Genomic DNA, 24,972 nt, shown 5'->3' with positions numbered 1-24,972 from the left:
TGGTGGAAAATTCCATCTTCCATGGAACCCTGCTCTACCACCCACGAGAAGCAGCCGACGCGGGAGGAACTGGGTTCTGTGCAGCTGTGAAGTCTTGTTTACAACACATTCAGGACTCCACCGCCTCCGCAGTGTGGGGGCTCGGCTGGAGCCACCGCCGAGTTCCCGCCAGCCACAGAGCGGGTGACAAGCCACCATGGCCTGGGACTCTGCCCTGGGAGTGTCCTGGAAGGGACCAGGTGACCTGAGCCACAGAGGAAGCGGTGGCTCGGCCCGAGGGCACTGAAGAGCCTGGGGGTCTCCACGGGGCAGGTGCCGGCGCCCGTGGCTGTCCATCCCCATCTGCTCCTGGCCGGCTGCCCTCCTGGCGCTTCTTCAACCAGATGTCACTGTCGGGGGTCCCCGGGGCTGGGGTGGGCTGCATGCACTCTGCCTGATAATCCCCCCTCTTCCTCTGGACCCTCGTGGAGAGGTGGAAGGTCTGGGTGTGTGTTGTGTTTGTGCCAACAGACACATCTTCCCGTGGGGAGCCCGGCCCAGGTGGGTGATTCATCCGTGGGTGTTTCACACTCCGGGCTTAGGAAATCCTTTTCCAATCAGCCAGGAGCCAATGGCCCAGAGCCTCTTATCGCCTCCGACAGGAGTCTGGAGCCCATAAAACCCTAGCGCTCCCTCCGTCCACGGGATCGCAGCTGCACCTGGACTTGTTGTCACCTGTGGGGAGGGGCAGCCATTGTTCTGCCTCCCCCGGCCGCCCCCAGCCTCCGACGGCATCCGGATGACAGCCCCGGGGTGGGGGGGGGCCCTGGCTGGGAGCTGAGCTCCTCCTTTATCTTTAGCCCCCAAGTCAAATAGCAAGGATGGCTTTCCTGGCCCGGCAGGGCACCTCAGCGCACAGCAGGTTGCTTTTCTGCAGTCACTATTTCTAAACGAGGCCACAGACAGAGCGACGGGAAGCACTTCTCCTAGTCGCTGACAATTCCAGGGTGGCTTCGAGGTAGGCGTGGGGTTCTCATGCACCACAGGATCTCCCAGGTGGCTCTTGGCCTGGACCAGGGGATGCTTCTAGAGGCTTCCGCCGTCCACCATCCTTCTTTTATCTTTTACCGGTAGGCAGTGATCACAGGGCACAGATCCCAGATTCTCGGTGTCTCCGGCAAAGAACTGAATGACGACACAAACACACCGACTCAGACCCACAGGGACACACACACACAACCCCCCCCCCAATGTAAAGTGTCAAGGGGGAGGGGGTGCCGCAGGGGCGAGAAGAGAACATTTCCCCTTCTCCATGCAGGAAATGGGAATTAAAGACTCAAAGTCTGCCAGGGGCTGGTGATTCACGCCTGTAATCCTAGCTACTCAGGAGGCTGAGATCTGAGGATCACAGTTCAAAGCCAGCCCGGGCAGGAAAGTCCGTGAGATCTCCAATTAAAAAAAAAAATTACAAAACAAAACAAAAAAAGCAGAAGTGGAGCTGTGGCTCAAGTGGTAACGTGCCAGCCTTGAGTGGGAAAAAAAAAAAAAAAAAAACATACCAAGAAACTAAGAGACGGTGCCCAGGCTCCAAGTTTAAGCCCCAGTTCAGGCATTAGAAAATAAAAACAAAAAACCCAACGCTTATCTTTTCTGTGCTGAGGTCAGATTGTCTAGCAACTCCCACCATGAGAAAATGGTTTGCGGTGGCCAGGAGGGGTATCACTTAATTCTTCTAAAATCCGCAAATGTCTCTGGGTCTGGACAACAATGGCGTTAGGGCTTCTGTTTCTCTGGTTAGCTTCACCTCTCACTGTCTACCCATTCACAGAGTGGCCAAAAACTTACCTCTTGAAAGGAGAGGGCAGTTTTAGGTAGCTAGCCCTGTTTAGGTCCCCTATTTAAATGGGGGAAAGCTTTGCTCTGTTTAGTTGCTTCCTGGTTTCAACTTCTAGTCTGGCCTTTTTTATATTTATTCAAAATAATACAAATTCCCTGTCTCCTCACCTCTCTTTCTCTCCTATCACCTTTCCCCCTAAGTGACTTTGGTCCCTTTTAATCTTAAAAGGGGGTGCCAGCTGGGTACTGGTGGCTCATGCTTGTCATCCTAGCTACTCAGGAGACTGAGATCTGAGGATCATAGTTCAAATCCAGCCCACCAGAAGTGGTGCTGAGGCTCAAAGTGGTAGAGCACTACTAGCCTTGAGCTGAAAGTGTCACTAGGTCTCCTCTCTTCTCCTCTCTGCACGGGAGCTCGTGATATGCAGTCTGAAGAGGATCAAAGTATTTCTGGCCTGGTCTACATCAAAGATCTAGCAATGGGCAGAGCCAGGCATTGGTGGCTCACGCCTGTCATCCTAGCTAGCCCCTCAGGAGGCTGACACCTGAGAGCAGTGTGAAGTCAGCCTAGGCAGGGAAGTCCACGAGGCTCCCGTCTCCAATGAGCCACCAGAAAGCGGCACGTGGCGCTGTGGCTCACGTGGCGGAGCGCCAGCCTGGAGTGAAAAAGCTCAGGGACAGCGCCCAGTCCCTGAGCTCAAGCCCCGGTACCAGCACAAAAGTAATTAATTAATTAAGAATATAAGGCAGAGAGATCAAGAGTGGGCATTCCATGCACCTTCCCCCTTCACCAACAAGTGCAACAAAGCGCGGGAGAAAGGACTCCAGCTACCTGGGGAGGCAGGTTCCGGAATGGTCGCTCTGGAATTAAAAGGGAGGGCAGCGGTTTCTGCAAGTGATGTCTGGGCGCCTGGTGCCCGAGGGCGGCGGCCTACCCCGCCTCACCCAGCCTCCTGCAGACCCGGTCACCCCCCCACCCCTCCCCACGGCCCTGCCACCATGCCCCCACGGGATTGGAGAAATCAGGTCATCATTCCCACACTGCCTGTCCAACGCCTTCTGGAAGGTTCTGGTGGGCGGGGCTGCCGGGGTGGAGGGAGGTGCTATCTGCGGAGAGGAAACCAGGCTAGGTCCGCTGGGCTGGGGTCCCAGGCCCCCTCCTGCTGCCCGGGCTCCCCAGACAGCTTGGGAGGAGCGCTGAGGACGCCGGTTACCTACAGCGATGCCGTCCAACATCCTCACGACTGCTGTGTCAGCCCAGGCCTTCCGAGGGACGGCAGGGGCTGCAGCCAGCTCTGAGGGCCCCCTCTCGTGTACAGCCCCGGGTGCCTGGTGAGACACTGGGTACGCGTAGGTGCTCAATCCACGCAGCTCCAGTACCGGGTCCTCCGCAGCTCCCAGGGCCCTGTGACCTGCGTTGTGTATCTGAAGCTGTCTGGAGCCAAGGAGTCTGATCGCTCCCGCAGAGCTGCACTTGCTGTATCCAAGGGTGCGAGGAGGCAAGACCCACCCCCCTCTGTCTCCAGGGGTTCAGACACAGTCCAGGGTCAGACCCACATGCAGGGCAACGCACCTTACGGAGCCCCCCCCCGCCGGGAGAGAAAAGGAGTGTGGAGGGCATCTGGAGGGCTTTCTCCAACGAGAGGGGACGCAATCCCATGCTTCAGGAGAGCGGGGGGGGGGGGGGGGGAAGGGGAGGAGGGGGAATTCAGGCAGCCGCACTGCAGACAGTGGGCGAGAACCCGGGTCCAGGGCTGTGGGGAAAAGCGCCAGACGGTCAGTACTCGAGGCTTTGGGGACACATGCAGACTCTGCCAAGCACTCGTGAGTTTGTGTGTTCACGTGCCTATGTGTGTATTTGTATATGTTTGTGTGGTGTATGTGTTTGTGTATTCATGTATGAGGTAGTGTGGTGTTTGAGAGTGTTTGTGCGTGCATGTGTATACATGAGTGTGTGTGAGCTATGCACATGTAGTGTGCATGTGTTTGTGTGTATGTATGCAAGTGTATGTGCGTGCAGCCTTTGAAAATGTAAACACCGGGGCTGGGAATGTGGCCTAGTGGTAAAGTGCTCGCCTCGTATACATGAAGCCCTGGGTTCGATTCCCCAGCACCACATATATAGAAATGGCCAGAAGTGGTGCTGTGGCTCAAGTGGCGGAGTGCTAGCCTTGAGCAAAACAAGGCAGGGACAGTGCTCAGGCCCTGAGTTCAAGCCCCAGGACTGGCAAGAAAAAAAAAAGTTGAAAATGTAAACACCATTCTTGGCTTGCCAGCCCTAGGAAGACAGAAGGCCGCTGAAGCCAAGCACTAGAACGCTGGCATGGAAGGAGAGACCCGAGGAGTGTGGGGAGTGGAGACCCCGTCCTCTGCGGGTGGGAATGGGGGCTGGGGCCACCGTCCAACAGTCCCCAAAGCCAAACACAGAATTACCCTGCTCCAACGACACCGCTCCCCAGCACTTTTACACCCACAGTTCAAAACGTATGTCTATGCAAAAACCTGTACATGAATGTGTTATTTGTAATCATAAGAGCATTATTTATAATAATCCAAAATGATGACTACCCAGAGGTTCACCAACCAGTGCAGGGATAAATGAAGTGTGCTATGCCCATGCAATGGAACAGTATTTAATCATAAAAAAAAAAGAGAGAGAGAATGAAGCCAGGCACAGTGGCACACATTTGCTCATCCTCGCTATTCAGAAGGCTGAGATGGGAAGGAGCAAGGTTCGAGATCATCCTGGGCAAAAAGTTCAAGAGCCGCCCCCTCCCTCATCTCAGCCAATAGCAGTGTACAGTGGCCTGCGCCTGTCATCCCTGCTAAGCGGGAACTGTAAAGAGGAGGAACAGTGTGAACAGTGGCAAAAGGCAAGACCCCATCTCAAGGGCTGGGGGCACGGCTCAGGGATAGAGGCCCTGCCTGGCAAGCCCACAGTCCTCAGTTCAAACCCCATTACCACCACACACACACACACACACACACACACACACTCACACACACACACGTGGTATATGGTGGTGTCAGGGGCTCAAGCCTGTCATCTCGCTATTCAGGAGGCTGAGACCTAAGGATCACGGTTTGAAGCCAGCCCGGGCAGGAAAGTCTGTGAGACTCTTATCTCCAGCGAGTGGCCAAAATGCAGGGAGTGGCGGCGTGGCTCGAGCGGTGGCGCGCGTGGGCACCGTCGAGGCCGGGACAGAGGGCCCAGTGGCTGCTGCCCGCGAGTGTGGGGACAGAGGCAGCCCCGTGGCTGTGCTGGCTGAGTCCGGAGCCCCAGGGGAGAGGCTGCCCCGCCACCAGGCAGGGGGAGCCCTGAGGAGCGGGATAGTGGGGGGGGGGGAGGGGACCTCGGGCCTGCACTGCTGAAGCCAAGGCAAGCTGAGGTGCTGCTGTGCCTTTCTGGGGTGGCTCACGGTCACCCTGGGCTGTCTGGCAATGCGGGGGGTTCTACTGAAGAAAACTGCGGGGGACTGAGGTCCCGAGAGAAGCCGCTCGGCCTCCGGCCTCCATGCCCAAGGCCGCCACGGGGGAGGAAGGGGGGTGCTGGGAGCTCATGTTTATTGGGTTCAGAGTCGAAGTTGGGGAGGATGAAAAACTGCCTAGATGCATGGGTAGTGGTGGTCACCCTAAATGTGAGCATGCCTGCCACCACTGACGGGGAAAGTCGGGACTGGAGTCCCCTCCCTCCCCCCTCCTTCCCTCCCTCCCTCTTTTCTTCCTTCCTTCCTTTCTCTCTCCTCTTTCTTTTCTTTCCTTCTTTCTCTCTGTCTCTCTCCCTCCCTTTTCCCCTCTCTTGCCTCTTTCCTTCCTTCGTTCCTTCGTTTCTCCCTTCCTTCCTTCCTTCCTTCCTTCTCCCTCCCTCCCTCCTTCCCCCTCCTCTTTCCTCCATCCACAAGCTAGGTAGCCTAGACTAGCCTGGAAGTGAGCTGCTCCCCTTGCCTCGGTCTCCAGGATTACAGGTGTGTGCCACTGCACCCAGTGAATAGAACAGAGGGGTCTTCCCAGAAGTGAACCTGATCTCTATGCACAGTCTTCCCGGGTGGCAGCCCGATCCCCAGAGCTGTCTACAGTGCAGCCCGTGGTATGCAAAGCAAAGTAAGTGTGCATTGATTGGGCTGGCTGGGAGGTGAGAAGCTAAGAGATCCAGGCGGAATAACAGCCAAGAGGTGAGGGGCTGGGACACGGGCAGGGGGCTACCTTGAGGAGCCTGGGGGACCAGTCCTTCTAGAGCTAACCTGCATGCTCTGTGCTGTGTGTGCTCCAGATGCTTACACACACGTGCACACACACACACACACACACACCCCACACACACCACATTCCGGGAGAGGTGGAGACTGAAACCAATTGTTCCTCCAGGGTTGGGCGAACAAACGCGGGCCTTGTCCCTACAGCCCCATCTTCAAGGGTTTCCAGGAACCAGGAAGCCTGGTTGAGGCACAGAAAAAAAAAAAAAAGACTCGCCTTCGAATGGCACGAAAGCTCATTGCAAAATCGACATTGTCTCCAGACATCTTCAAGCATAGTAAATTCCAGCGGGGCGCCCGGGCGGGGACCGACCTGCTCGTACCTCCCACTGCCCCGTGATTGGCTTGCAAACCTCTGCACAAGCTGCCGGCCGCTCCTCCCAACCCCACCTGCCGGGGCTGGCAGTGATCAACCGTGTGCCAGGGACAGATTTGCCTGTTTCATTCCTCTACTGTGTGTGTGTGTGCGTGTGTGTGTGTGTGTGTGTGTGCGCGTGTGTGTGTGTGCTGGTCCTACGGCTTGAACTCAGGGCCCCAGTATTGTCCTCGAGCTTTCACGCTCAAGGCTGGTGCTCTACCACTTGAGCCACGGCTCCACTTCCTGCTTTTTGCTGGTTAACTGGACATGAGTCTCCCAGACTTTCCTGCCTGAGCTGGCTTCAAACCGCAATCCTTAGTGCTCAGCTTCCTGAGCAGCGGGGATGACAGGAATGACAGGAATGAGTCACCAGTGCCCAGCTATTCCGTTACTATTATTTCAAAAATATTTCTGTTTTTCAGCACATATAGAATTTTTTTTTTTCTGGTGGTGCATAGAGCCTACATCTTTTCTTCGGAGACCATCCTATTGGGGGTGGGGGGAGTGAGGTTTGAACTCAGGGCCTGGCACCAAGTACTCTATCACTTGGCTACACCCCAGCCCATAGCAATGTGAACTGTGATTCTCCAGCTTTATGCCTTCTGTACAGCTCAGGTGATAGGCATTGGCCGGGTGACGGAGCTGGGATCTTGCTCAGCTTCTAAGCCTGGGCTGGCTTGGACCTGCCATTCTCCTGATCTCTACCCGGGAACACAAGGGTGAGGCACTATCACTGTCCCTCCAAGCCTCCTGCTCCCTTTGGAAGACCAAGTTTCACTGTGTGGCCCTGCCGACCTCTAACTTGTGACCCTCCTCCCTCAGCCTCCTACGTGCTGGGGTTACAGGAGTGTATCACCACACTCGGCTAGGAAGTGAATTCTTTTCCAGTGATAGTACAAAGGAATACCTTCTTTACTTATCGGAAGAAAACATGCTTGAGATCTGCTAGAACTCAAAGAACAAAAGGATGTTTGTGCCCACTTTTAAACCATTGAATGCAACCGACAGTTCTAACTTCTGAATTATTTCGTATTATTAAGTAATTATTTAATATTAAATTAAATTAACATTTAAGCCTGGAATTAGCCTTCAGAGATGATGTTTGTGAGAGGAATGCTTTACTCTGGGAAATCTGCCCTAAAATGGAAGAAGTAACCCCCAAGAACCATCCCCACCCCAAGGCATGCTGGGAACAGCCACACGAGTGCCCCAGGAGCTTCCGGGGGGCAGGGCATAAGAAGATTCTCCCCCCCCCCCCCCCGTCACCTCCCCTTCCCCCCTTCTCAAGCCTCTAGTTTGAGAGATGCTCACAGATGCGTTCCCGCCGCACAGGTGAAGCAAGTCCAAGCGTTCCTGTGCTCTAGAGCTAATGGTTAGGAAGCGAGTTCAACGTCCAAGTTTATCGGTGCCCTCTCAGAGCAGCGAAGGCAGGCTGAGAGTGTGGCTCAGCGGCAGAGCACTTGCCCAGCAGGCATGAGGTCCTGGGTTCTATCCCCAGCACTGCAAAATACTAATGCTAACCAGCAAGTCCTCGATTGAAGAACTGATGCTTAAAAAGCCCGTCTTACTGACTAGCTTAAATAGCTTCGTATGTGCAGTCCCCTAGTTACCAAGAAATGTTCCCAACCAACTCTGAAGCCCAAAGGACCCCCGTGAGGAGCACGCCCACAAGCCACGGCAGCACAGGTCACAGGGCACGAAGACCCGGTTCTCACCCCCAGGAATCCGCTGACCGCGCTGTGGCCTCCCCTCCGCGCCCCCGGAAAGCTCAGCAGAGGCCAACAGGAAGGGCTCCAGGACCGGACTTGAGCAAGCTGTTGCTGACTGGGGCACAAGAGTAGAGGATCTTGGGGTGTGTTGGGCTAGAATTCCCTAGTCCTTCTGACCCGTCATGTCTAAACGCCTCCGGTGCTCTTCTGCTCCTGGGGTGCTGGCATGCTGGGAGATGGGGGTTCCTACCTGGCTGCACAAAACCCCGCAAACCTAAATTGCAGGTGTCCTCACAAGAGGCAGGCGGGCTGCACCAGAACCAGGAGATAGGATTGTGAGCGGAAGGGCGGTCACGTGACCTCCTCCCCCCAGAACTTAAATGAGGGAAAGCCCTAGAATTTGGCCTGACACAGAGCAGTAACTTTGTGACAATGCCAGGCAGGTATGTCACATAGCGGCCAGGACACCAGGTTTGGTTCTCAAGGTGAGTGCTACTGTGCAAGCCATGTCTACACAGGTCTGCATCTACAAATAAGCTCCCCGCCCCCCCCAAAGACTGGGTCCTCTTGTGATGCAAAGAAAGGCACAATAAAGCTTGCCTCTATCGATCAAGATAAGAACACTACTTCTGCACTGAGTTTACACTGGGTGCCAATAGCTCACACCTGTAATCCTAGCTACTCAGGACGCTGAGATCTGAAGATCGTAGCTCCAAGCCAGCACAAGCAGGAAAGTCTATGAAACGCTTATCTCCCGCTAGCCACTAAAAATAGGTCAAAAGTAGAGTTGTGAGCCAAGTGGTAGAGTGGCAGCTTTGAATGAAAAAGCTAAGGAACAGCACACAGGCCTCGAGTTCAAGTGCTGTGCCAGTACCAGAAAACGCACACACACACACACACACACACACACACACACACACACACACACACAGAGCCCCATTTTAAAAGGGAACATAGAAGTGAGCATTTCCAACTCAACTTTCCAATTGAGAAACAGCTATTCAGAAAATTAAGTTGTGATCGGCATTCTCAAAGGGAAAAGAAGCTTTCAGCGACCGCGCTGTGCCCCCTCACAAGCGTGCCTGGAGACAGCATAGGTGTATAGACATATATGCTATATACTATAGAATATCCTATAACCTATGCACATTCTACATGCTGGAGTCTTCAAAGTCGGGATTGATCGGAAATGGTCATGTGCGGAACTTCCTTTGAATATTCTCACTCATCACCCCAGGTGCTGTTTGTCCCTTAGAATTAAATGCGGTGGGATAAGCTTGAGTCAGAGTAGACCTGCCTTCCTGAAAAGCAGATCTATTTTCTTTTCGTGGACAATGGCTTGTGTAGCCACCCTTCCCCGGGATCTGCTCACAGGGCAGCTAGAGGAGCAGACAGCTGAGTACTTGTACCTGACTTACTTCTCCTGTGTGCTGCTTCACTTTTATTTGGCTTCATAATGGTTTCACTGAAGAACAGATGCATATTTCTCTCTCTCTCTCTCTTTCTCTCCCCTCCCCCCTTCCATCTATCATCTTGGTGGTGAATGAGCCCAGGCCATGGACAAAAGTCAAGAACCACAATACTCTCTTTCATTCTTCCTAAAATTAAGCACCAACTTCTTCTTATTAGAAATTAGCCAGTAGACTTCCACTGTGCGCTCAGCAGAATTCATTAGAAGCAATGTCTAATTATGCATTTATTTTGAGTGTGAATGGTTTGGCTGTAGACCAGAGGGCTCAAGATCTGGGATCCAGATGGGGTTGGGCTTGTCTTCGTGAACATTTCAACAAGATCTGGGAACGGAACATAGGCCAAAAGTCTTTCATGTTTATTTTTATCAAGTTGAAACATACGTTTTTAATTTGTGTGGCCAAGAAGGGTTAATGACTCTCCTATTTATCCCTGCAGTCGCCCTCTGGCCCAAGAGTTCTACACCCACAGATTCAAACAACCACAGATGGAAAACATTTTTTTTTTTAAATAGAACACCATATTGATCTTTTTTCCCCCTCCTTGTCATTATTTGGTAAACACTAACTGTCCCCAGATGGAGGTGAGGTTTAGTGAAACTTCCCTTTAAATGTAGGAACTCTCCACTTAGGGACCTTGACTTTGATTGCAGAATAAGAATTGTTGGACAAGTCACAATGGTAAGAAAACTTGGCAGAGCTTTACGGAGTAAGTAAACAAGCAGGCAAGCAGGCAAGCACAAAAAGCAGACAAACAGAAGGGCAGGGGCACCTTCTAGCAGAGTGTGGGTGCACTCATAGGAAGAGAGACACAGAGAGACAAACATGGGGAGAGACACACAGGAGACACACACACACACACACACACACACACACACACACACACACACACACACACACCCTCCCTGGGCTGTTTGGGTATTTATAGGGTAAAGGCAGGGGGGTCTGGCTGGCTTTAACCATACCCGGTGTTACTTTCTGAGTTGCCATAAAACAGATCTTTATCCTGGAGACAAGGAGGTGCCCTGCTATCTGCCTTTTGGGGCTGGAGGTGGCTTAAGTTTGGGGAAGTGGTTTTTCTCAGGAAGGCATACATCTTGTCAGACAAGTGTAAATTCTTGGGGTGAGGAATGCATTCCTCAGGAAGGAATTCCTCCTGTTGTCTCTCTTTGGAGCAAAGATAACACTTCTGTGCTTCTAAGTACCCTATTTCTGAGTTGCCTTCACCAAGACCTCAGTTTCCTTAAGTTATCCTGCTTTATTTCCATCCAAATGACTTTTGTTCCCTGAATCTTAAGGGAAGTACATGAAGGAATATCTCCTGTATTTGCTGTTAACCGACTGTACTTCATTTTACCCTTGTCTATCCAGCTTCACAACAACTACTTACTCTGTATCAGGAGTCGCCTCAACATGGTTCCAGGGATGCAGGAAGAGGAGGGTTGGCGCGGTGTTGATCTGATACCACTTTATCTTCCTGGGGCCAATTAATCTTCATGAGTCCTCCATTGATTTAATCCAGCAGTGAAGTCCTGCCCCACCCCCTTCCCAACACACGGTTCGTTCCTTCATTAATAAAAACATTGCTCCGGGTCGGGCCAGTACTCAGTACTTACACTCCGAACAGAGCACTGCCACACAATGCAAATTCTCATCGATACGAGTCAAGCAATAAACCATGATGATTACATTTTTCTTTTACAACTCTTTGTTCAAAGTTGATAGTTGCCTTATTTAGGGACTTGCTCCACGTTCACTGGTACCTGTGCTGAGTCCCACAAACCTGTTGGTGCTTCTCACTCCCTTACGGTTCAGTGTGTGTGCGGCATACGTGTGCTTCCAGGACACTTTTTCCTAGAGCTGGAGCACGCAGATTCCAGTGTCATTCTGCGTTCCTTCACCTGCGGCATAACTCTGTCCCAGACTACCCTACCTAGCAGCAACCCTCTGGGATTTTCCTGGTGTCCAGGATTTGTTGTCTACCTTGTTCTACCTCTTCTTGGGTACTGCCTCTTCCTTCCTTCCTTTCTTGCTTCCTCCTTTTCTCTCTTTGTTCCTCCCTTTCCTTCTCCTTTATCAGCAGTTCTCCATTTCCTCCTCTTTCTCTTCTTCTTTGGCTGTGCCAGTGCTGGGGCTTGGAGTCGGGGCCTGAGCTCTGTCCCTGAGCTTTTTCTTCTCCCTCAAGGCCGGAGCTCAATTGTTTGAGCCATAGCTCCACTTCCGGCTTTTGGTGGTTAACTGGAGGCAAGAGTCTCACTGACTTAGGCTTCAAACTATGATCCTCAGATCTCAAGCTCTTGAGTAGCTGGGATTACAAGTGTGAGCCCCCAGTGCCCAGCACAACCATATACTTATGAGATGCCCTGGCAAGAAAGAGAGTTCATCCTGATGGAAATGAGCTCAGAGCAGATGGCACCCGCATCCTGAGCTTGGACACAGGTGTGGACTTTGGAGGCCGGGGTTGCAAGGTAAGGTGGCCCAGGGTTCATTTTCAGTGAAGGCGGTTTAGCTTGTGCATGGCCCCTTCCTGAATCCTCACTGACCTTGTCAAGTGAGATACCTGGTGTCTCTTCCTCTGTGAATAAAAACTCCAGTCCTATTGGATTCTCTCAGGAGGCTGAAACTGGAGGATCAGAGTTCAAGGCCAGTTTGACTACATAGTGAGTTCTAGGCCACCCTGGTACAGTAAGACCTTATCCAAACAAACGAAGGAACAAGCAACCAAGCAAACCACAGCTTGATACATATCTAAAATTATGTCACAACTGAAATGCATTGTCAAGGTAAGAAGATAAAACAACATTTCTTTAAGTTTGTTCACTTGCCTGATACTATCTGAGCTTCACTGTTTCTATGCCTCTCACCTCATGCCACTGCCTTAGAGCCCTGTCATCGAATCCAGTCGCACTGGAGGCTGACTGTGACCTTGGGGACAGAGAGACCCAACACAGCCCCTCAGAAGACCTCGCCCTCACGTGGGTGGTCTCCCTGAACGCAGGGCGGCTGGTGCCTTCTGGGCTCCTGCGCAGCCGCTCTTGTGTCTTCAGTGGCAGAGCACAGGGTGCAGTGTGCAGAGCAGCAGAGGCAGGGGGCCTGCAGGAACACCGCCAGCTCCAGGCAGCAGACACGCGAGGACAAGCCTGCCGTCCCCGATGCGAGGAGGGGACGACGGTCGGCGGATCTATGTGAGCCCAGGGTGAGAACCCTCCTCTAAAAGCAAAGGAATAAGCCTGCCAAGGGCCTGCAAGGCGGAGCCAGGCAGGTCTCACAGGCTTGCTGGAACTTTCTAGGCCCTGACACAGAGGTAAGAGCTGTCTCCTGAGGGCCCTGGGGGCCACCCTGGGTCTATTCTTGCTCTCAGCTGTAGGATGAGCCCCTATATACTTCCCAACCCTCTTCTGAAGTGGAGCTGCTCCCAGGAAGAAGGTTCTGGAAGCATGCTCCCTTGGCAACTCACAGGAGAAAGCGATGGAAAGAATAGATCTCAGCGTCTGAGACCACGGAAGGATGGCAGGCTCTGCACGTTGGTGCTGAGAGCCTACCAGCCGGCTGCTAGTTAGGAAAGGGAAAACCATTATCCACTGCGGGCTCGGCGAGCAGGCACGACGGAACGGCTCCGTAAGCGTTTGTCTTGGGTTTCTAGAGTAGGAGATGTACAGATTGTTAGACCCAGACCAACCCACTCAGAGTTTGTGTTGAGAAGCCCGCTGTCGTCGGCGGGGCTTGTCACTGCAGCGTCTGTGCTTCTTGGCAGCTTTCAGCATCTTTCTTTCTTCTGCACACTGAGGGGGTTAGGGATGATGTGTATCCGAGGCGGTTCTTCTCTGAACGGCCCTGCGCGGTGCTCGGTGGCTCCTGGACGGCCTTCTCTTCCTCGAGGCTGAAGACGTTCGCTGCTTTACTTCACTGAATAGCTTTAGTCTGTGTCTCTTCTCCTTAGGGTGGGGAATTACTGAGTTAGGTGAAAACAATGGCCGCCAGACCCACACGGCTCCCAAGTCACCCACGCCTCTGCCGTGTCACCCACGCCACTGCCGTGTCACCCACGCCTCTGCTGTGTCACCCACGCCACTGCCACGTCACCCACGCCACTGCCACATCACCCACGCCTCTGCTGTGTCATCACCCACGCCTCTGCCGTGTCACCCACGCCGCTCCAATCACGTGGTCCTGTGACTGAGTGCTGAGGGGTCTGCACCCCCGGCCCCCACAGTGACTCAGTCCAGACACCAGCTCCCCACCCCAGCTGGTGACTCAATGCGGCTCCGGGGCTGGGGAGCCCCACAGCACCTTTCTTCACCAGGGCCGGCCTCCCGCATGGAGGGGGCTGCTGCCTCCACCCCAGCACCGCCAGATTGGGGGTGGGGGGGGCTTTCCCACAGGGAGCACTGGCGGTCTGTCAGCAAGACTGTCTGGCTTGCCCTTGGATTGCAGCCTCCCCTTCCCAGGCTGGGGAGCTGGGCTGCCGCGGGGCCTGCTGCTTGTCCTCTGCGGGGCGCGTAGTTCCTCAGTAACTTCCTGCCTCCCTGCCACTTCCATGGCGGGTGCTCTTCCTCTCGTCCTCTCTTCAGAATCTAGTCTCCTCTCTGTCACCGGCTTCTTCTCATTCATGGGGTGAAGGTGGCAGACACTCCTAGCCCCCCTTCTTGCTCTGCCCTTTCCATCGGCTCTGTGTTTAAACACCAAGTGTCTTTGTTTGGTGCAAGTCCTCACGTGTGCTAAGCATGTGCTCTGTCACCAAGCTACATCCCCGGCTCCGACACTGCTTTACCAATGGAGGTTGGTGGGGGTTTGTTGTTTTTTTGTCGTCAGCCATGGGACTTGAACTCAGGGCTTGGGCGCTGTCCCTGAGCTCTTTTTTTTTTCAAGGCTAGCACTCTACCACGTTGAGCCACAGCACCACTTCTAGATTTCTGGTGGTTAATTGGAAATAAGAATCTTAAGGCACCGGTGGTTCACACCCGTAATCCTAGCTATACAGGAGGCTGAGAGCTGAGGATCATGGTTCAAAGCCAGCCCATGCAAGAACATCCGTGAGGCTCTTATTTTTTCCACCAGAAGACTGAAAGTGGTGCTGTGGCTCAAGTGGTAGAGTGCTAGAACGGAGCTGAAGAGCTCAGGGACAGCGTCCAGGCCCAGAGTTCAAGCCCCACAACTGCCAGGCTGGCTTTGAGCCAACCTCCTGAGTAGCTAGGATTACAGGCATGAGCCACCAGTTCCCGGCTAAAAATGGAAGTCGTTCTGTGTATGTATGTCTCTGAGTGAGGGGGACAGACTCCAGGACTCTGTGGATTTTGAAATCCAGATGTTTGAGCCCCTCATTGATGCAGGTGTTTGTGTGTAACCTCATTTCTATTTTCAGCCATCTCTGGATTACTTATGTCTACTACAGCATAAATGCTGTTTAATTGTTACAAGAATTGCTCAGGGAATAATGATGAGAGAAAGGTCTGCACAATTTATTTTCTCCTGGCTATTTTCCATCTGAGGATGGTTGAATTCACAGATGTGGGATGCGCAGATGAGTGCCAAGCATATAGAAATTTCAGGCTTTTCTTTCTTTTCTTATGGCTCAGGGGATCGAACTTGGGGCCTAAGCCTGCTAGATGAGCTCTCTGCCATGTGAGTCTTGCCCCAGTCCCTTTGCATTTGGTTTGCTTTTCTGATAAAGTCTTTGGATTTTTCTATCTGACGCCAACCTGAGATGAAGCTTTCTACTTCGGCCCCTGTGTGGTTGGGATAGCAGGTATGCGCCACCGTGCCCGACTCCTCATGTTTTAATCCCCAGTGACAGTTAAAAGAGAAGGTTTCAGACCAAACTCCTTGGCAAATAACATAATGTGGGCATGGGTTATCTTTCTTCCTAGCAAATGATATTTTTATCATCATATTTTTCGTTTTTAACATTGAAAAAACTTGATTGTTGGGGGAGAATGATGGGAAGGGTGACATTGATCAAGATGCATTATACTCATAACCTGACGTGTTGAATTTAAACCTCTTAGTGCAACTACTCAAAGATAATTTAAAAAATAAAAAAAAACCCAGAAACGTGGAAAAAAGAAACGTAAAGAAAAAAACGTTGCTTGTGATCAGTTGTAAACAATGAGGAAACCTGAGCAAGGTCATGAGGGGCCCATTGTGGTTTGTTTTATTCTCCTTTCATCAGAGATACATGAGGGATGTAAATTAAAAGAGGAGACCGGTTTTAAAGTGTGTACTAGCTGCTGTTATGGTCAGCTCAACCCACAGACTGAGGAACTGAGTCATGAAGACTTTGGGAGGAAAAAGAAAATTGGTTTAATAACTGTGTGTGGGTTTTTTTTTAATAGACAATGGAAGCATTTTTCTTCCCTTCATGATGTGAATGTCTGTCCTACTGTGACAAACATAATTTCCTCGCGAGCCTCTTGGCTGCTGCTCCCCTCTCCAGATCGACGTGTCATCTCTAACAGGCGGCTGCCTGGTCTCCAGCCCCTAGCTGGGCTCAGCTGTCCGGGCCAGGGAAGTGCAGTTCCTATGACCCAGAAATCAGCCAACTTGAAGGAAGCCCGCAATCCCCCCCAGAGAGGTGGGGAACCCACCTGCAGCTGTAGAAACACAGGATTCTGGGTTTCAAAATCCAACTGACCACATTTCCCTGGCCCTGGGCTCTGCCTAGGAAGGATAACAAATCCACCATTGGAATGTGCAAAATTGAGAAATTAGAAGCAAAATACTTCAGTCCAAGAACCTACATGCCGGCCTTTCATGGTATTGTTTATAAAACTGAGTTTTAGGCTATCATTCCTTTATGTTCAAGGTTTTAGGTTCTTTTCTTTCTCCCTCCCTCCCTCCTTTGTCTGTCTTTTTCGCTGGTGTAACTTGGGGAAATCCCAAATCCACGCATGGACTTCATACTGTGTGGAAAGAGGCAGAGTTGCAAGACTTGGGAAGCCACATTAGTCCCAACCCACGCCCCAATTCAGCATCCCTCACATAGGCCTATCCTGCGTATCCCTGAGACCTGCCGTCCATCCCCTTCCCCTGTGCTCCTGGGAGACCCAGGCGCCCCGACATGCACGCGAGGCTCTCGGGCCCACCGGCTGGACCTGGCTTCCTCTCAGTGTATCTGCTGTCGAAACCCAAGGTCAGCTCTGAGCCCTAGATGTAGTCTCACTTCCCAAAAACACTTACATTGTTAACTATAAAAATCTGGAGAAAGAAATTGAAGATGACATCAGGAAATGAAAAGACCTCCCATGTTCATAGATAGGTAATACTGTGAAGATGGCCGTATTGCCAAAAGCGATCTACAAATTTAATACAATCCCAATCAAAATCCCAGTGAGGTTCTTTACCAAGACAGAGAAAATAATCCAAAAATTCATATGGAACAACAAAAGACCTCAAACAGCCAAAGAAATTCTAGGCAAAAAAAAAAAGCAATGTGGGTGGTATCATAATACCAGACCTCAAGCTCTACTATAGAGCTATGATAACAAAAACAGCTAGATACTGGCTCAAAAACAGGCCCACAGATAAATGGAACAGACTAGAATACCCAGAAATAAAGATATATATGGTACTTACAGTTATCTGATATCTGACAAGGGAATCAAAGATAATCAGTGGGACAAAGACAGCCTCTTCAATAATTGGTGTTGGGAAAACTGGAGAACCATATGTAGAAAACTGAAAGTGGATCCCTGTGTATCATCAGGCATTAATGTCAACTCAAAGTGGATCAAAGTTCTCAATGTCAACCCTGATACTGCAAGAGGGCAGAGGAGAAACACTAGAACTTATAGGCACAGACAGAAACTTTTTGAAAAGAGTCCTAGGGACACAGCAGATAAGAGAGAGACTCGACAAATGGGACTACATTGAAATAAAAAGTTTCTGCACAGCAAAGGACATAGTTACTAAACTAGAAAGAGGGCTAGTGGCATGGGAGAAGATCTTTACCAGCAATACATCTGACAAAGGCCTAATATCCAAAATACACCAGGAGCTCAAGAAATTAACCCCTTCCAAAACTAATAAACCAATCAATAAATGGGCAAAGGAACTCATGAGAGACTTCTCGGAAGAAGAAAGAAGGGCACACAGACATATGAGGAAATGTTCAACATTCCTGGCAATAAAGGAAATGCAAATCAAAACAATTTGAGATTCCACTTATCCCAGTTAGATTGGCCAACCCTGAGAAACTGAACAACAGATGCTGACGGAGATGTAGGGGGAAAGGAACCCTATTGCACTGTTGGTGAGAATGCAAACTAGAACAATGACTCTAGATGGTGGTTTGGAGGATCCTTAAAAAACTAAACATAGAACTTCCTTTCCCTATGACCCAGCCATACCACTTTTGGGCATCTACCCAGAACATCACAAGCCTAGATAATATAAAGACGCGTACACATCCATGTTCATTGCTGCACTATTCACAACAGCCAAGCTATGGAAACAGCCCAGATGACCTTCAACAGATGAGAGGATCAATAAACTATGGTGCCTACACATGATGGAATTTTACTCATCCACTAGAAAAAATATTATTATGTCCTTTGCAGGGAAACAGATGGGCCTAGAACAATCATGTTAAATGAGGTAGGCCTAGCTCAGAGAGACAAATGACATATATTTTCTCTCATATGCAGAAACTAGATCTAAAATAAACTGGGACATGATAAATTATACAGGTCTCCAGACATTTACATACAGTGAGACCAAAGGAGAATATTCTTAGGAGAGGAACCCAAAGGCATAATGCCTCTTAACACTTAAAATACTATTGATTAAAATGAATTCCGGGAAATGGACACATGGGTTTGTTTGTTAGTGGTGGTGGTAGTAGGCATGTTGTTGTTTCTTTTCTTGTTTCTGTCTTTTGGGGACTTAGCAGGGTACAGAAACGGAGTTGAGGAAGGATGAACAAATGCAGGCGTGGTACCCAGTAAACACTATGTGGAAAATGAACTGTGCAACTTGTGTGCAGGGCTAAGAGGAGGAAACTAGGGAAAAGCAAAGGAAGGGGTGACATTGTCCAAAAAGAAGTGCACTCATTACCAGACTCTGTACAATACCTTAACAATAACAACAAAATAATGTTTGTAAAAACCCACTTTCATTGTTTTCCATGAGAATCTTCCAAGACCCATATAATTGTGTGGTCTTCATGCCAAATTCGATACCAAGCATTCCCACGAAAGGACATCCGTCCAGAGTTGGAGAATAAAGAAAGTACTACCAGGAGGCAGAAGCTACGGCACTGGGAATTAGGAGGTAGAGAGAGGACTCGGGCAGTACTGAGGTTTGAATCAAGGGCCTTGCACTTGCTAGATAGGCACTCCACCAAATAAGCCGGGCCCCTAGTCTCAGTTATTTTCCAAGTAAAGTCTTGTGGTTTTTGTTTTTGCCTGGGGTCAGCCTTGAACTTTCCTCCTACCTGTGACTCCTGAGTAGCTGGGATTATAAACCCATACCATACCACCATGCAGGCTTTTTTTTTTTTTTTAATTGTGTTGGGGCCTCATTAACCTTTTTAAAATTAAAAAAAAAGCCAGAGTTGGTCTTAATCCACAATCTTCAGTTCTCTACACCCCCCCCCAAGTATTTGAAATTATAGATATGAACTACCACACCCAGTCCGTATTCTTCTTGGATTGTGACAATATATCCAGATTATAAAAGTTTACGGTCTTAAAAAATAAATCACAGGCAGTGTTGGCTGGCCCCTTAGGAAGTCTTCAGGGACTCCATGGTGGGTGCTGGTTGGGGGCCTCTGAGGGGCGGATCACGTGCTTCTGTCCTAAGTGAGTGAGCTCTGCTTCCCACCAGCTGCAGGAAGGGGAGAGGTTGTAGGAAGGGGTCTGGCCCTGCTAGCTATTAATCCAACCAAATGGTGGATTCATGTCACAGGGAGGCTAGTGCTAGGGGGCAGAGAATGCCCAGCAAGCTGAAGAGAGAAACAGAAGTGGCCACGAAGGAAGATGGGGGCAGACGAGCCTGCCACATGTTGATGGTGGCTGAAAGTCTACCAGTGAGGTCGATCCATGAGCCTTTCTTCCCTCCATGGACCGTGCATGGCCAGGGGTTGGGACAGCAGAGCTGTGGGCAAGACAGACGGCAGGCTGCTCCCTGGCTTCTCCCAACCACAACAGCCTGCAACACCGGCTTGCTCAGGGGGCCAGAGGGAGTTGAAAGGGAAGACACCTTGGGCCCTCTTACCTACCCACCTACCACCACCACCCCCCAAAAAAAAATCTTATCTGCCTCTATAGCCACCATCCCATCAGCAGCCTGGGGTTGGCCAAAGCTGGGGTGTGGGGCGTTGCTACAGGACAAACACCCCAGGTTTATCAGCAAACCCAGTCATGGGAAAAGAGGGGGAGGAGATATATAGATGAAGAGAGCCACTACAGGCTGTGTGGGTCCTGTTTCGACTCCACTTTGGACAAATCAAGTGTTAAGAGCCATGACTGGGTATACAGTGACTGGAGTGGTTTGTGCTGTCAACTTGGCAGCTGGGCCCAGCGTCCCCAGATCCTTGGCTCCGTGTCCTTCTGGGTGAGAGGTAACCTCCGGAGGAAATCTCGTGAGATTTGAGAAGCTGAATGAAGCAGCAGACATGCAGGCATCCGTAGATTCCAGTATGTCCTTCCTCTCCAGCCACCAGCTCTGCCGGCCAGCCTCTGGACACTCCCTGCAATCCACCCCAACCATTGCAGCCACTACCCGATGACTTTTCTCCATTTGATTAGGCTCACAGTGGAATCACACTGATAGTAGTAAAGGCTTTATCCATTGCAGTACCTGCCAAAGTATTTAAGAGTAGAATCACCTTGTGTCTAGGACTTTTGTTGGGCAATATAGAATAAATACAGCACTGAAAATGGCAATGGTGAGGAAATCTGGGGGATGGGCTCGCTATTTCAGTTGCTCTGCTTCCTCTGTACTTAACAATATTCATGATAAAAAGTCAGGTGGGGAGCTGAGAAAACGGAACCAATCTTGAAGAATGCTCAGCCACCCCGCCCCGGCCCGTCCCCTCCCTGCACCCAGACAGCACTGGGCAAAGTTGCATAACTGGAAACATTCTTCAGTTCTTCCCAAGGATGTGGGTTAAAAGAAGGAAGAAAAAAACAAAGGGTGCAAGAGCTGACGAATGCCACTCACATCACATTTAAAAAAAGAGAGAGAGCAATGAAGTCTTACTGTTACTTCTGACTAATTCCCTCTGACATGTGTGAGCGGGCCTTGTTGTTCTTCTAGATAAGGCTGAAAACTCGGTGGCCCTGGAATTCTGAGGTTCAACATCTATGCTATTGAAGCTTTAAAAAATGATTTATAGAGGGCAGGATTTCAGACCACCATTTGTCTTTTTAAAAAGATAGCTACTAACAAACTGAAATTGTAAACATTGAGATAGAAAACTTCTTAAAGAAGAAAAACGTAGGGACTTCTCAGTATCTCAGGCATTGTTTTGGTTAGGAGGGAAGACCAGCACAGGCTGGGAGCCAAGCAAAACAGGAGGCTGGAGGAGGCAGGGGGCCCGCGGGCCTTCTCCTCCAAGGCCCGCCATCTTGGAAGGGATTTATTTTATTTCATTCTATCTTAGCACTATATTTGAGTCACTTAAGAACTCAGCTGAGGGGCTGGGGATATGGCCTAGTGGCAAAAGTGCTCGTCCTTGCATACATGAAGCCCTGGGTTCAATTCCCCAGCACCACATATACAGAAAACAGCCAGAAGTGGCGCTGTGGCTCAAGTGGCAGAGTGCTAGCCTTGAGCAAAAAGAAGCCAGGGTCAGTGCTCAGGCCCTGAGTTCAAGCCCCAGGACTGGCAAAAAAAAAAAAAAAAAAAAAAAGAACTCAGCTGACCACAGCCTTTAGGAGTTTTGAGACAAACTCCTTTTTCTTCCCTCCTCTCTTCTTCACCCTTCCTTTCTTCATTTCCTCCCTTCCTCCTTTCTTTCCTTCCTCTGTTCCTTCCTCCATTCACTCATCACTTCCTTCTTCACTTCCTTCCTTCATCCTATTCATCGCTCCCTTTCTGTAGTGGGAGCACATCTGTCTAGGAAAGACAAGGCCCTGAGTTCAAACTGCAGTGCTGCCAAGAGAAAAAGAATGCGGAGGAGGAGGAGGAGGAGGAGGAGGAGGAGGAACAACAGGAGGAGGAGGAGGAACAGGAGGAGGAGGAGGAAGAGGAGGAGGAGGAGGAGGAGGAGGAGGAACAGGAGGAGGAGGAGGAGGAGGAGGAGGAGGAACAGGAGGAGGAGGGGGAGGAGGGAGAGTTATTCCTAGAACTCTCTGTCTCAGGCTGGGAAACCACAGAGGGAAGGGGTCAGAGTGGTCAGCCAATGGGGAAGGGGGGGGTACAGGCCCCAGAACAGGAAGGCCTTGGCCAAGCCCCAAGGAAGGACTCTCCCTCAATGGTTTCAGAGACAGCTGGCTGAACTTCTCGATCCTTCTGTCCCCACAGGGAAATGATGGGGGACCAAGTCCTCTAAAAAGTTCAGTCACTCACGCCCTTCCTTATGAAGGGGATGGGATCAGAATGTACCATGCTCCCTGTTCCCGCCCCCCCTCCCACCCCCCGAAAAAGCATGTCTCTGTGGCATAAGGGTTATTTTGAGCTGCAGACACTTAAGAATTGATAAATGCAAGCAGAGTTCTCTGCTGGCTCCTCAGTTGCCTAGAATCAAGGCTAACTGTCCCTCAGAGGTGCTCCCCCCCACCCCGCCCACCACGGTGCCAGGAAGTACTTGTCCCCAGGGACAGAGGTAGCACCTAGGCAAGTCTGCATAAACACAGCTGGACTTGTCTTCCATGAGCTCCCCAAGAATTTCCTGCTCACTCCCCCGCGATGTAAATCCTGGAGTCTAACACCCTATTGCATGGAGTTTTGCTTATTCCTGTGAAATCCTGTGATTGTGAATGTTAATAAGAAGTTATTTGTCTTTTCTCCTGTTCATCTGTCTTTTGTTAGTTTCATTTCCAGACCCATAAATATAGTAAGCCTGGCTTGTTTTTTTGGATTTATTCCACTCTATGTTGACCAGGAAAGGTCAAATAGAAGAAAATCAATACAACTCATAATCCAGTGTCCCCAGTACAGTACTGGGCTTTACGTTTCGTGGGCAGGCACAATCTTCCTCCGTGGGTCTCCCGGGAACCACATGCCAAGGGTCTACTGGATTGAATCTAAGACACCAAAAACCTCTCGAAGAACTACTAACCCCTGAAAACCATTCACCTAAGGCAGTTAAGATCTTTGAAGACAACCATAGCAGTTAGAAATAAATTACTGTGGCCTGTTTTTTTGGGGGGTGGGTAATAGTTCAGTGACTCTAGAACATTCTGCAAGGCTCTGGGTTCCATCCCTGCCAGAAACAAATGAGTTACTGGCACAGGTCCTTCCAGTAGGGAGTCCATGCTGGGTTGACCCCTGGCTTAGGCCACTTCTGGATGCTATAACAGGGTACCTGAGGCTGGGCTGTTTATAAAGAAGAGAAGCTTGTGTTGCAGCTGGGAAGTCCAAGCTCAGACAGCTGGTGAAGAGCATGTGCTGCTTTTACAGCAGCACAGCAGAAACTCGAGGGGGAGAGAAGGCACAGACCAGACAAAGGGGGCTGATGCACAAACAGCCAATAACAAAAGGCACAGATCTGCCCAGGAGGGCTCCGCCCCAGGGCTCAGACGCCTCCTTCCAGACCCTCACCTCCCCACGCTGCCACCCCGAGCTTTGACTTGCATGAACTTTGGCGGAGTGGGGGTGTCCTCAGCAACTTGTTTGTATGTGGACCCAGCCGGCAGCCATAGTGCTGACCTCAGCATTTGCATACATCCTGGTACTTTTAGATGCACTTGATAGGAAGTGTGTAGGCCAGTTATCACACCCATCCACACCTGTGGAGCCAAGGCCCACCATCAGACAGTGGGCACGCCCACCAACCCCTGGGGACTTCCTCTGGCTCCTTTTAGATCATGACATCTTTTAGTATCAAAACAAAGCAGCCAAGAGGAATATTCATGACTCCTATCTGACTGCACATTGGTGGTACTGAGTTTTCACACTTCATGCTAGGAATATTACTGTCTGTTCAAGAACACAACTAAACTTGCAGATATAGCAGTACCTTTGGGAGTGTAGAGCCATTATTATGGTCTCTATCTCTGGCTCGCTCCTCAATTTCCTTCCTGCAGTGCCCCCTCCAGGCCTAGCCCTCCCATCTCCTTACCACCTACCACCCACAGTTGCCATCTCAGCCTCCCTCCACCCTAGAGCAAAAGCTTTCCCACGAACCCCCACCCCAGCACGAAAGCAGCAAGCACCTCATACACAAACACCTGGGGCTCCTGGGAGGGGCTGGAAGTGAAGGCTACAGCAGAGTCTTTTCTTGTATGTGAAATGTTTTCAGTAAAATAATGGTGCTTGATAAAGCAGTGTTCTGATACTCCTCGGCATAAATACTAAGATCTCAGCATTGTTATTTGGCTGTGCTTCCTGCCTGATGCTCGTAGCACTGGGGCTTAGTGGGTCCCACACTCAATCCACGGAGCCATTCCTACGTCTGGTGTTTGATCTGGGAGGTTGCTTATCTGTAGACAAAGACAGGACGTAGGGAGTTGGATGTACAAGTGACTTCTGTAACTAGACTCCTAGGCCCAACTCAAAGAGAGCAAAGGAAGGGGTGACACTGTCCCAAAAGAAAAGGACTCACGGCCAGGTGCCGGTGGCTCACGCCTATAATCCTAGCTACTCAGGAGGCTGAGATCTGAGGATTGCGGTTCAAAGGCAGCCTGGGCAGGAAAGTCTGTGAGACTCTTATCTCCAGTTAAACCACAAGAAAATCAGAAGTGGTGCTGTGGCTCAAAATGGTAGAGCGCGGGGCTGGCAATCTGGCCTAGTGGCAAGAGCGCTTGCCTCGCATACATGAAGCCCTGGGTTCGATCCCCCAGCACCACATATATAGAAAAGGCCAGAAGTGGCGCTGTGGCTCAGGTGGCAGAGTGCTAGCCTTGAGCAAAAAGAAGCCAGGGACAGTGCTCAGGCCCTGAGTTCAAGCCCCAGGACTGGCAAAAAAAAAATAAAAAAATTGTAGGCCCAGACACCCAACTACAGGGTTTTCCATGTCAAGATCCACTGCTCACCTCAACACACCGAACAGAGAGAAATGGAGAAGAGCTGAGGAAGGAGAGCTCACGCAGCATGGTGGCCCCTGGAGAAAGAAAAGTGGGCATTTGGGCCATCTTTAGAGTACAGACATAAGCTTTAGGCTTAAGTGGATAGAGAGCGCAGGCCGGCGGAGGAGAGAGGTATGCACAAACAGTCCCAGCAAAGTTCAGCCAAGCTGATCCTTCTCTCAGTTCTGGTTCTGTGAG

General features: G+C 50.7%; 2 long non-coding RNA genes across 2 annotated transcripts in view; both read right to left on the bottom strand.

The window, feature by feature from the left end:
- Positions 1–1,014: 1,014 nt before the first annotated feature.
- LOC125354532 overlaps positions 1,015–24,972 on the bottom strand; it is a 93,627-nt gene continuing 69,669 nt past the window's right edge. Inside the window, exon 4 of the long non-coding RNA XR_007211494.1 lies at positions 1,015–1,164. This is a non-coding gene — a long non-coding RNA (uncharacterized LOC125354532). The remainder of the gene's footprint in view (positions 1,165–24,972) is intronic.
- On the bottom strand, positions 1,965–11,449 carry LOC125354533. The gene is made up of 3 exons (XR_007211496.1): positions 10,123–11,449; positions 6,647–6,648; positions 1,965–1,975 (listed from the first exon to the last, which is right to left on the bottom strand). It is a non-coding gene; the product is annotated as an uncharacterized LOC125354533 (long non-coding RNA).

This window comes from Perognathus longimembris, chromosome 7, assembly GCF_023159225.1.
Source record: "Perognathus longimembris pacificus isolate PPM17 chromosome 7, ASM2315922v1, whole genome shotgun sequence".
NCBI classification, from domain to species: domain Eukaryota; kingdom Metazoa; phylum Chordata; class Mammalia; order Rodentia; family Heteromyidae; genus Perognathus; species Perognathus longimembris.
Note: the sequence above shows the minus strand (reverse complement) of the source record. Positions and strands in the feature narration are given on the sequence as shown.